A 10,535-nucleotide genomic window follows, 5' to 3' on the forward strand; every position below is an offset into this window, starting at 1 on the left:
TTGCCTCTGTGGCAGACCCGCTTTGGAAGTGGCTGGTAATTTTGTTTCCTCTGCTTCAGCCAGGTCCACTGGACTGGAATCCCAGCTCTACCATTTAGCAGCTCTGTGGCCTTGGTTTCGCAACTTTTCCAGGCCTCAGTTTAGTCATCTCCAAAATGGAGAAAATAAGCCATACTTCACAGGGTCCATGAGGTAATTAAATGAGAGAATGCGTAGGCTGCAGGATATCTGACACTCATAACTTTTATGTATTGGGTATGTGTATGTGTGTTTTCATTTGGAAAAAGTCTATAAAAGTTTTATTATATGATTAGGGCATCTGTGGTCCAAAGAAGTTTTAAGAGCTATTGCTCTAAAGCAAAGCATCTTTGCAAGATTCCTGGGAGCTCTCCTCAGTGACATAACATGCTGTCAGACTTTTATGGGGATATGCGGTATAAGACAGATGTGTGGATTATATTAGAAACAGAACTATTCTGCTTTCAGAAAATAGCTATGACTCTAAAGCTTCTATGTAATACCCCGAAGCCAAAAATAATTTCTTCTGCCTACAATTGTTATTAATAACATTTGCTGCAGACATACCACAAGATCGGTCAAGGTGAAATTGTACTATGTATAGGCCAAAAAAATTATATCCAAAATATTCTTAAAAGTAAGAACTCTGAGGATAAAGACATGTGAAAGTGAGGGGTGCTCTCACTCTCCAAGGTTACCAAGTCGCCACAGGTAGAAGTGGAAGCTACAGGGGGAGGAGAGAATAGAGGTTTATCATTTGCCATTCCTTATATAAATCTGCTAGAAATCTTTATATATTACCATAAAAATAAAGTCTAGACCAGCTGTGGGCAAACTACAGCCCGAGGGCCGGATCTGGCCCGTTTGAAATGAATAAAACTAAAAAAAAAAAAAAAAAAGACCATCCCCTTTTATGTAATGATGTTTACTTTGAATTTATATTAGTTCACACAAACACTCCATCCATGCTTTTGTTCCGGCCCTCCGGTCCAGTTTAAGAACCCACTGTGGCCCTCGAGTCAAAAAGTTTGCCCACCCCTGGCCTAGACTGTACATGAAAAGTGTAAGCCTAACAAAGCCTGCAGGTGACCTGAGAGTATCTGAAGGCACCATGTTTCCATACAGGAAACCCTGGAGTCTGGGTCAATGGAAAATCCATGAGAAAAGCTCAGTCATGAATGTCCTTTTTTCTCAAGCTCCATTCACAAGGTCACCTCCCCTCATCTGACTGGCAAATGTCCTGTGCCTAATACTATTAACATTTTTATTAGATTTTGGACATTTCAAAAGGCTTCCCTCTGCTGTAAATTCCTACATAAATAATAAATCATATTCACCGTGCCAGAACATAACAGTGCAGTTGAGTGAATGAGGATGGAAAGAGAAAAACCATCAAGGATTGGACAGAAGGAAAGCAGTTGTAATACCGAATTTTAAAAATGGTATCGCAAATCTGTGGGAAGAGAACGGATTGTTTAACACCTCAAACTAGCACTGGAGTAACTGGTTAGCTATTTTGAAAAAGAACAAATTAAAGCCTCACCTTAATTAGTGAGTCAAGACATTTCAGATAGAGTAAGTAGTTTGTTATAATGAGAATGAATTCATAAAACAACTAGGAGAAAAAAGTTATCTCCTCCTGGGATGGGGATGAACTTATGAAGCCCAAAGGCAGAGCAAGAAACCCCAAAGGAAAACTTGATAGGTTGATTTATATGAAAAAGGAAATGTAATGTGATATTCTGAAAAAGAAGAGGAATATCAAGTAAAAACTAAGGACCTCTGAATATAGTATAGACTTTAGTTGCTAATAATATACCAATGATGGTTGCATTAATTGTAACGAAAGTACCATTCTAATATAAGATGTTAATAATAGGGGACACTGCTTGTAGAATCTATAGGGACTCTCAGTATATCTGCTTTAAATTTTCTATAAATCTAAAACTGTTCTAAAATTAAAAGTTCACTAAAAACATCTCTCCCCAAAACAAAAATGGTGGCTAAGGGTTAACCGATTTACATAACACAACAGCTAGGCATATAGGTCTGTGGACTCAGGCTATCTAGATTTAAATCTCAATTGTGTCACTCTAGCTGTGAGACTTTGAGCAAGCTATTGAATCTCTCTGGGTGATGAGATAATGGATTATTAATTTTTTTTACTTTTTGGGGGGTTTTCTAAATTTTCAGATTTTTTCAAAGCACTTTATGATTATAAAAGGAATATATGTTTGCTATAGAAAGTTTGGAAAATTGGAAAAATGAAAATATTTTTACATGCTACTGAATTGCTAATACACAACAATAAAGACAAGGTAAGATGCTGAAACAGGAAAATCTAGGCCCTGAATGCGCTGCCTGGGGTAGGCACTGAGGTGCTGGAGAATGACAAGATGCTGTGGTTCCAGGCACCACCCCCCCTCCCCCATTTGGTTGAGAGAATACTTGTCTGTGAAAATCCTTCTCCCCAGTTCAGTCCAGGACTGCCATGGGGGCTTGGCCAACCCCTCAGCTAGAAACTTTTTTCGGTGGCTCCTGGAGTTAAGTCCAAACTCCCACATGACCACAAAGACCTCAGCACTCAGCCCTCACCTACCTCTCCAGCCTCACGGCCTCCCAGTCCCCCCCTCCCTCACGGCCTCCCAGACCCCACACCCCCCCAAGCCCATCCCACATCCATCCTACCTCCAATCCTCACCATTCCTCAGATATGACAGGCCCCTGACACCACCAGCCCATATTTCACACAGTGTGGTGCCAGCAGAAGGATAGGCATATAGATCAATGGGATAGAACTGAAAACCCAGAAATAAACCCTCACATATATGCTCAATTGATGTTCAATAAAGATGGCAAAACCATTCAATGGGGAAGGATAATCTTTTCAACAAATGATGATGGGAAAACTGGAACCACATGCAAAAGATTGAAGAAACCCTTACCTTACACCACCTGCAAAACATAACTCGAAATAGACAAAAGGTCCAAAATTAAGAGCTAAAACTCTTAGAATAAGACATAAGGGAAAATCTTCACAACACTGAGAACGGCAATGATTTATTGGGTGTAACACCCAAAGCAAAGAAAGAAAAATATATAAATTGGACTTCATCAAAATTAAAAACATGTCTGCCTCAAAGGACAGTATCAACACAGTAAAAGGCAACCCACAGAATGAGAGAAAATATTTGCAAATCACATATCTGATAAAGAATTACTACCCAGAACATATAAAGAACTCATATAACTCAACAACAACAAGACAAACAACCTATTTCAAAACTGGGCAAAGTTTGGAACATTTGGAGAATGGACAGTCCTCCAAAGAAGATACAGAAATGGCCAAAACACTACAAAAAGACGTTCAACATCACTAATCAGTAGGGTGGTGATTTTCACCCTTTTTCATCTCGTGGCACACAAAAACTAATTACCAAAATTCTGCACCCACCAAAAAATATGTTTTTTGCTGATCTGATAGAAAAAAAATAGGTATAACATTGATTCATTCACATCAGATGGCTATTATTGTGTTGGCTGTTGTAATTTTTTTTTATTTGACAATCTAAGGGAAATGAGGTCAGTGCCCCTGACTACATAGTCAGATATTGTATGTTTTACAAATTCTTGCAGCACATCGGTGTGCCTCTTTGCAAATCAAAGCAAAATGAGATGCCACTTCACACCTATTAGGATAGCTATTAATTTTTTAAAAAGAAAAAAACCTCAGAAAATAACAAATTTAGAAAGAATGTGGATAAACTGGAACCATCATGCATTGCTGGTGAGAATGTGAAATGTTGAAGTCCAGTGGAAAACAGTTTGGTGGTACCTCAAAAAGTTAAACATAGAGTTACCGTATGATCTGGCAATTTCATTCCTAGGCATTTACTGAAAATAGGGACTCAAGATACTTGCACACCCATGTTCATAGCAGAACTATTCACAGTAGCCAAAAGGTGGAGGCAACCCAAGTAACCCAAGTGTCCATCAACAAATGAATATATACATCCTATATAATAAAAGGGTAATATGCAAATTGACCTTAATGCAGAACGACCACTCAACCAGTCACTATGAGGTGCACTGACCACCTCTCGGTCCCTTTCCCCAGCAGGCAGGCTCCCATTGCCCGATGGCGAATGGGGAACTGGAGGTTGGTGGCAGGGGCCGTGGGCAGCGACAGGCCAAGGCCCCCACCCTGCCAGTAGCCCCACACACAGAAGGTGACCTGTGCCAGGGGCAGGGCCAGCAAGCAGGCAGGAATAGCCAACCTCTAGGCCCCTACCCCCCAGCCATCAGGCTCTGATCACCCGATGGCAAACGGGGAACCAGGGGTGGGGGGCAGCTTCCGGCAGCCAGGGAAGATCACCCTGATCACAGGCCAGGCCTAGTGACCATACCTGTACACAAATTTTGTGTGCCGGGCCTCTACTATGGCTAGTAATGGAATATTACTCAGCCATAAACAGGAAGGAAATTCTGATACATGCTACAATGTGAATGAACCATTGAGGTCATTATGCTAAGTTAAGTAAGCCAGACACATAAATGTTGTATGATCCCACTTATAGGAAAGGCTTATAGGCAGATAAAGACAGGAAGTAGAACAAAGGTTACCAGGGGCCAGTGGAGGGGAAACGGGAGCTAATGTTCCCTGGGTACAGAGTTTCTGGTTGGTGTGATGAAACAGTTCTGGAAATGGATAGTTGTAATGGTCATACAATACTGTGAATGTACTTACTGCCACTTGTACACTTAAAAATGATTAAAATGGTGAATCTTTTGTTATAGATATTTTACCACAATAAAAAAATGCAAAGAAATAGCAGCCCACAATAGCCACAGTGAGCTTCCTCGGAAGATGGATCTCCGTGTTCCACGGCCATTCAAGACACTACCGGTCACTTCCTGGCCTTGGGTTAACAAATTCATCCTCCTGCAGCCCACTCTGGCTGCTAACCAACATAGACATTAGATAATCTTCTTCGCTAGCTCGGGATACCAGCAACTGTGCCCCTTTCCCTCCGCCCCTTTCTCTTCTTGATTTTTAACACACGTACCAGCTGTGAGAAGCTATGGGATGGAGGTGTGGGGGGGACACAGTTGGCCACTGAAGCTAAAACAAGGAAGAAACTGTGGGACAAAACTACACTTGAACCCCCTTAGAATTTCAATCCTTGATAGAGTATCTATCTTAACCTTTTCGGGATTTTCAGAGTAGGATTCTTCTTCCCGTATTAACTCTCTTACTACTTCAACTCCCCTCACAGTCTAGAAGTTATGATATCTAACTTCAACATTCACACACAAACAATTCCCTTGTCGTGTAATTAAAACCATTTCCTTTTGGGTTGGCTTCCCTGGAGATGGAGCCAGCCAACATCCCTTAAAATATATATATATATATATTTCCACATCTCTCAAGTTCCTCCTCCAAGTTAAACACTATAATTCACTGAACTTTTCTTTATATAGCTGGTTTTTCTGGGTTTTTGCCACAAACTTCCTCTAAATCTCTCTCTTAATCGTACACTAAAACATTTTACATGGACATTTTAAATTTTCTCTAGCAATTGGGAATGTAAATGTTTCTCATGACAATAAAAATTGTGCGGTGAGAAGGCGGTGAACAATATTGCGAACTTGAAAGCAATAGGTTTCAGAAATATTGTTCCCGAAGTTTACTTATTTTGAGTCATGTTTTCCTGTGTCTGAAACTTCAAAGCCAGCGCCTCCCTCTTCGTGTCAGGGACATCTGTCCCACAGCGACTTGCCCATCAAGAGGCACTTCGGCTTAGCTGTTGCTGACTTTGAAGTTCACCAGAACGTTGCCGAACCTGCATTTAATTCACACGATCGGAAGCGTTCACAGCAGCAACACTCCAGCCCTCAGAATCCCTCCCTGACTTTGCCACCGACCTACTCCATTATGCTATGTTCCAAATGCAAACACAGATGGGACCAGAAACTTAGTAAGAGCTGACAACAGGTGCACATCTTACCAGGCACACAAGCTCAACAAGTACTAGATGAATGAGTTACCCACCGCATTCCCCAATGAATAATAGACTCTGCTCTATGCTCTCCTAAGAGCAGATGATGTGCTGCTCTTAGGAAACCCGCCCTGGACACATTGCTGAAAACAATCAACTACGGGATCCGTGCTTTCAAACATTTCACCAAACTGCCTTCTCTCCCAACACATGTCCATCCTCTTGATCTTTCTGGGGAATGGAAATTAAGGGAGGAGAAAACTGCTTCTGTAAGACGCCTTGCTGAATTGTACACAGGTCCACCTCTTCAATGGAGATGCTGCCTTCCTCAACAATACACATCTCCTCTTCCCAGGACTGGAAGTGCAGACATTCAGAATGGTCCAGCTTTTGACATGCCATCGGAGGCTGTCCTACAACACGGTCTCTGCAAAACCAGGGTGTCCCCGAGCCCACTAATAGAACTGTTTACCTTTATACCAAGAAGGCTGGGGAAGCATCAAAATCTACACATGCCTCTGTCAGCTTCGCAGAGTTCGTGCGGCAAGGCCTAAACTCTAATGAGGTTGTCTAACGTGTGCTCAATGTGTCTGTGACAGGATCAAGCATCTTGAGCAGAAAATCGTGTGGAAGCATTGAAGGCACAAGTACGAAGCCAGAAAGCAAATTTCAAAATGAAGCTTTTTTTTTTTGAGAAATAAAAACAATCAAAAGGCCAATTTACACATATCCCAAAGAACCTAGCATAGCATCTGCTTTATAGGTACATGTACATGTGAATGTGTTCATGATAACCAGGCCTTGCACTAATCATATATACCACTTTAAAAAGCAGCTGTGGTTATTATTGACATTTTAAAGATGCAGACATTTGCCCAAGAGTTACATGATTACTTTCCAAAGCTTCCTGAACTAAGTTAGCATGCAATCTAGTTGGAATTTCAACCCAAGCCAGCCTCATTCTCCAGCTTCTGCATTTAATCACCACATTGTGCAGGCAGGCTCCCCGAGTAAATGAAGAGAAATTTCCCCTAGCTCTTACCAAAGCCAGCTCGCTTGTTTCCTTGGGCCTGGGGAAAGTAGACAGCTACAATATTTAAAAATGTTGAGCTTCATCTTAAAATCAGACATCCCTACTTGTTTATATTTCACAATGGAGCTCTGTTTAGAGGTTTATCTGGTTACATTTAGTACTGGATTAAATTATTCTGAAACGTACGGTGGGAACATCCTGAAACATAATTTCTCTTTCAAAAGATAAATGCCAACATTAGTGCTTTACTTGTGAGTTTCATGTATTTATGTATCTACTTTAAAAAGGAACAATAGATTTTGAAAATGCAACAGCCTGAGCAGAACTTCCTTGAGGCCAGTGTTATCCGACAGCCACATGTCCGGCAGGAAATCTGCAGCGGGAGTGACATTAACAATGAATCCCCTACTTTCTTTGACCCTGGAGAGACTTGTGGCTTGTCCATCTGAACAAGGCAGGCCTTGGACAAAAAACATACTTTTTGCTTTTCATGTATATTACAGGCATGAAATCATATTCTAAAGAGACTTTCACCAGCTCCATACCAAGTGGTTTGCAGGGTCGTCACATTAAGCATAGCCTGCACACTCTAATGAGTACACAGCTTTTGTGCACTTATGTGCTCTTAAAAAAAATCTTATTTTTTTAAAATATGTTTTTATTTTTTTTTATAGAGAGAAAGGAAGGGATCTCAATCAGCTGCCTCCTACATCCCTCCACCCACACTGGAGTTTGAGTCCGAAACCTGGACATGTGCCCTGACTGGGAATCGAACTGGCAACCTCTTGGTGCACAGGACGATGCCCAACTAACTGAGCCACACCAGCCGGGCATTATGTGCTGCTTCTTCATCTTTTTTTTTCTACTGATATTTTTCTTAATATATATTTATTGATTTTTTACAGAGAGAAAGGGAGAGGGATAGAGAGTTAGAAACATTGATGAGAGAGAAACATCAATCAGCTGCCTCCTGCACCCCCTGCCACTGGGGATGTGCCTGCAACCAAGGTACATGCCCTTGACCGGAATCAAACCTGGGACCTTTCAGTCCGCAGGCTGACGCTCTATCCACTGAGCCAAACCGGTTAGGGCTATGTGCTTCTTAATGTATTCACTTGAGTAGTGTAGGGCATTCCCAGGCTTTATTCCCAAGTGAGTAAGACCAACGATGAACTTCTATGTTGATCTTTTTAGGTAAGCTTTGCTAAATATATAGGTACACGTGAAAACACATTAGAGAGAGAGAGAGATCCTCTATCTCTTGCCAAACCACTGGATAATTTAAGAACTGAGAATTGAATTCCGCACCTTAACAACCCTACACAGGAAGCACTGCGTTCATTTCTTCAGCACGCTATTAGTGAGTGGTTCCACTATTTACTTTCAAGTTATACAATAAAACCTGCCACATGTTCACAAACATTAAATAGTTAATTTTTATCCTTGGCTAAACAATATATTGCTCAGAGATAAAACTGTAACTTGCTATTCATATATACATGATCTTATGTCATCCTCAGAACAGCCTGTGGACACTAAGGAGCAGGGCTATCGGCCCACAAAACTCTTAACCTCATCTCAGTGTTCTTCTGATCTTACGTTTGTTTTTTAAAAGTTTGGCTCAGTGGATAAAGCGTTGACCTGAGGACTGAAGGGTCCCAGGTTTGATTCTGGTCAAGGGCATGTGCCTTGGTTGCGGGCACATCCCCAATAGGAGGTGTGCAGGAGGCAGCTGAATCGCTGTTTCTCTCTCATCGATGTTTCTAACTCTCTATCCCTCTCCCTTCCTCTCTGTAAAAATCAATAAAATATATATTTTTTAAAAAGTTAAATCAGCCCTGGTCAGGTAGCTCAGTAGGTTAGAGTGTTGTCCTGATATGCCAAGGTTACAGGTTTGATCCCCAGTCAGGGCATACACAAGAATTAACCAATGAATGCATAAATGAGTGGAGCAACAAATCGATGTTTCTCTCTCTCTCCCTTCCTCTCTCTGAAATCAATAAATGTTTTTTAAGTTAAATCAACTTTGGCACTTTCCTCTGATTTGGTCTTAAGCACTGTTAATTCTGATTTCTCCCTTATTCTGGAAGAACTGAAGAAAAAATGGGGCGTATTCTGCCAGCAGAGATAGAAGGTTGTTTCCCAAGATAGTCCCACCTCTCCTGTAGGAGGCAGCTGCAGCCCAGCTGGGGATTTAAGCAACCTGTGTGCACCATCTAGCTGTGTGACCTTGGACAGGTCACTTAATCTCTCTGCGCTGGTTTCCTCACCAGTCAAAGGAGGCAATAGGAGAAACTAACTCCGTGTTTGGGATTAAATAATCCAGTATTTAGAACCGGGTTTCCCACATTTTATATGTTCAATCAGTCTCAGTTATTCTTAAACTGCCTGAACCAAATTTAGTTCAGCGATCATACCTAAACATCAGGAGACACAACTAACACATCTACCGTTTGGACATTCAGGAAGCAACTTTGCCTTGAAAATATGATCCAAAAGCCCTCCGGTGGCGTAGGCTGCCTATATGTGATGGCCAAGTGTCTCTCTCTCAAACTAAACAGCTTTGGTATTGGCTGAGTTCAAATACTGTGGATTTCTTGATGTTACCTCACCTCCAAGACTCACACTCTACATTTTTTTAAATATATTTTATTGATTTTTTACAGAGAGGAAGGGAGAGAGATAGAGAGCCAGAAACATCGACGAGAGAGACATCGATCAGCTGCCTCCTGCACATCCCCCACCGGGGATGTGCCCGCAACCCAGACACACGCCCCCAGGCGGAATCGAACCCGGGACCCCCCAGACCACAAGCCGGCGCTCTATCCACTGAGCCAAACCGGTTTCGGCTACATTTTTTTTAAAATTCAACAAAGATTGCTTGGGTTCTTAAATAAATAGCTGTCAACGCACTCGTTCTCTGGCAAGAGGAATGGCCATCTTTCAAACCCTGCGACTTGCTCTAATCACTCTCTAAAACTGTCCCTTCGCAGCTTGCATTTCAGCACTCGGTGTCCCCAATTGTTGCGGTCCCAGAACAAAAGCCCAGTTGCTGCGGGTACAATACAGCCCTTTCTCTGACATCACCACGAAGCCCTCGGAACAAACAAGCAGAGAGGGAGCCCTTGTAAGCAGCTACACTGCCTCCAAACCCCTGGACCCCAAACCCCTGGGCCCCCGACGGAGAGGACGAGCTGGTATCTTGGAGACTCGATTCCCATGCTCATCTTCCTCCTTCCCTACAAGCAGCTCTGACTCCCGAACGTCTCGGAGCTCTTTAGGACACCTGTGTTTTCCTGCTGCCCCGAGGCTGGAACACTCGAGGTCCTCTTCTCGCACCCGCGCAGCGAGAAGGGGAGCAGGACAGCAGCCCCCCTTGGGCGCGCTGTAGTCGCGGTGGGGTCCGGGCCGGACGCGCCACCAGCAGGGCTCGGGGCGGGATGTCCCACCAGGCCGACCCCAGAGTCCCTGCCCCCCCGCGGGCG

The 10,535-nt window shown here is 42.7% G+C and overlaps 1 protein-coding gene across 2 annotated transcripts in view; it reads right to left on the reverse strand.

The window, feature by feature from the left end:
- The window catches only part of TACC1 (transforming acidic coiled-coil containing protein 1), a 110,491-nt gene that overhangs the window by 75,621 nt on the left and 24,335 nt on the right, over positions 1-10,535 (reverse strand). The gene's annotated exons all lie outside the window — the stretch shown is intronic.

This window comes from Myotis davidii, unplaced genomic scaffold (genome assembly GCF_000327345.1).
Source record: "Myotis davidii unplaced genomic scaffold, ASM32734v1 scaffold93, whole genome shotgun sequence".
Taxonomy (NCBI): domain Eukaryota; kingdom Metazoa; phylum Chordata; class Mammalia; order Chiroptera; family Vespertilionidae; genus Myotis; species Myotis davidii.